The sequence below is a fragment of the Arachis duranensis genome, chromosome 4 (genome assembly GCF_000817695.3).
Source record: "Arachis duranensis cultivar V14167 chromosome 4, aradu.V14167.gnm2.J7QH, whole genome shotgun sequence".
In the NCBI taxonomy this organism is placed as follows: domain Eukaryota; kingdom Viridiplantae; phylum Streptophyta; class Magnoliopsida; order Fabales; family Fabaceae; genus Arachis; species Arachis duranensis.
Genome location: NC_029775.3, coordinates 99449507 through 99452557, shown reverse-complemented (window position 1 = coordinate 99452557; position 3051 = coordinate 99449507).

Sequence of the window (3051 nt, the reverse complement as noted above, 5' to 3'; positions counted from 1 at the left end):
TTATTCCTTGTAACCTAATTTTAAATATATTGAATAAATGATCACGTGTGCTTTTGTTTGTATTATTCTATCGATTTATAAGGCTTTTTGTGACCAAGATATAAGTAACGGATCACTATGTTTGTGATTTGGAATTTTTAAAGAAAGGAGGAGAAAGAAAATGGTTGGAGAGAATTTCATTCGTACTCATCAGATCTAACAAACACGGGCTAATGACAATTGTTTAAAAAATATTGCTTTGATTTTGATTTTTTTTTTTTTATTTGCAATGCTTCTTAGTGTTAGTTTTTGTGCTTTTATGAGATGTATTTTTCTCCACCGAAAAAGGTTCTTTTTCTTTTGGGTTCTATTCAACTCTCATATTTTACATCAAATGGCTGTATGCCAAGAAAGAAAGATGACACCAATTAGTGACGGACTCAAAAAATTTATGTTAATGAGACAAAAATAATACACATTACTATCAAAAGATATATTAATTTAAAATATAAAAAAATAAAAATATACATTAATTATTCGAATACAAAAAGATAAAACAAAAATTACATTAGCCACTAACTTTATTCTCTTTAAATCTTGAAGGTACTTCTCTTCTTTTTTTCATATTTTAAAAATGTTGAATAATTGTTTCATTTTCAACTTGATTATGAGCACTATCATGATTTTTCATGTATTTGTAATCGCTCCTTCTTTTTCAATTTAAGAAGTCCTCTTTTACCAAAGCATCATCACTCGCATCATCAAGTTTCATAAGATTGCAACAAAGATAAAAGATATCACTTTTTGAAATACTATATTCCAACAAATTGTCAAATTCATCAAACCAATTAGCATTAAATCTACGGAGAGAAGCTTCAAAATATATTTGTGAAAAATCATGTTCTCTTAGTTGACAAGGACTTTTTTACAAAATAAGCTCATCTAACTTCATCTATGATATTTGGATCATAATTTAAAATTTTGGGTCGTTGTCTAGGATAAGCTACCAGACTTTTAACATTGAATTCTAAGAACTTCTTTTTATTAGAAGAGACTAATGGAGTGACTTCAGATTCTAGTGACAGCTTTCTTTCAAAATATTTTTTCATTATTATTTCTAAAAATAAAAAATATATATTCTAAATTAGTAAATTGATCAATTTACTTTAAAAATTTATATGCAACATAGTTACATACAGTAGAACAAAAGATAAAAACAAATAATAAGAATAAATAAATTGAGAATAAAATAAAATATACAAAGTCGTGAAAAAAATGAAAAATTAAAATAGACTATGCTTTTCTCCATGTTTCCTTTTTGTAGGAGAATAGGAAACACAATTGTGGCATCACTTGAAAAGTGTCTCCTTAGATATCATAAATATCACTTATAAAACGTAGCCTTATCTTAAGAGCTATGAGTTCACTTTTTACACCAAAGATAATGCTTTTGAAGAGTAACTTATTTGTCATATTTCAGATGCACTTTAAAAGTGTTGCCCAATGTATCTTAGGTCAAATATCCAAGAACACTTAGTAAATTTTTTTCACCTTTCAGCAAACGATACACGCGCACAAACACTTAGCTAAAAATCAAATGAAAACATAACACTGATCACTACCCTTAGCTTTTCCCTCTTCTTCGCGCCACTCTTCACCCCTAAATCAGAGAAAGGGTTCGCCATCTTCGATCACCACTCACCACTCGCTCATCTTCACCACTCATCACTCACCACGCCGTCAGTAGTCTTCATCGTCGCTTTTCTTCGCTGCACGTTCACATCAGGAAGACTCTGCGCTCACCGGCGCTTCTCTTCTCTGTGCGCTCACATCAGGACGACACTGCTTTCTTCATTCGGTCACCATCGTCGAAAAGGTATGCCTCCAACTTCATTTGGTTTCTGAAATTTGAGAGAGTAAAGTTCCGATTTTAGAGTTTCAATTTAGGAGTTTGGTACAATAATCTGTGAACTTGTGAATTGATGAACATGCATGCTATTATTGCGGTGCAGGAGAACTCGTGAATTTTGGGGTTTCATTCTGTTATTGTTGCGGCGCAGGAGATCTCGTGAATTTGGAATTGTTGCTGTTCATACCCTGTGTCGAGCTATCCGAGCCGGGATGTTCAATAAACAAAGTTACCAACCTCTTAGAGTCAAGCGGACCGACTTCTTTATAAAGAAGTCAGCCAAAGCGACAGAAAAGCCCAAAGGAGGGCCCAACTCAAGGAATACGACCCAGATCCGAAAGGCAACCCAAGCCGATAAAGACAAGGGCGGTTCCATGGAAGATAAGCTGACCTCAACAAGAGATAAGATAAGATAAGATAACTAACTTATCTTATCCACAGAAGGTCACATCTCACCCTTATAAATACACTGGAGCACCCAGGTATAACTCATACTGTGATTCTACTCAATACCTGCTTAATACCCTTGCTAACTTAAGCATCGGAGTCCCTTGCAGGTACCCCCCACCCTCCGGGGATGAAGGATCAGCACTACCACCAAGTCCAACAAGTCGGACACAACCGCTCCAACCAGCACAGAAGATCTCGTACGAGATCGACCTTCAGTTTCAGGTAACTCTCGGAATATTGGCGCCGTTGCCGGGGAACTTGGAAGTCATCCCATCACCATGGCGAACGACCATGACAACGACCACGACTCAGATCTAGAGGATAGAACGCTGCACAAAAACGCGGACACTACACCAAAGGATACTCCTCAACTTAACAACGAAAAGGATTCTCCAAACGCGAGAGCCATAGAGGCGCTTCAAGATCGTTTAAAGCAACTCGAGAAAGAAGCCCAACATCAACGCGAAAAAGAAGAGGATCTACATCGGGAGATAAGGCGACGCCGGGAATTAGAAGATAAGCTTCTAAAACTCGAAGCTGATCTCAAAACCAAAGCTACTCGATCCACTCCAGAGGATAGTTCTCGCAAGGATCAAGATCCATTCACCAGGGAAATCATAAAGACCAAAATCCCAAAGGACTTCAAACTTCCGAATATGACTCTGTACGACGGCACTTCAGACCCCAACCATCACCTCAGCAATTTCAGAAGT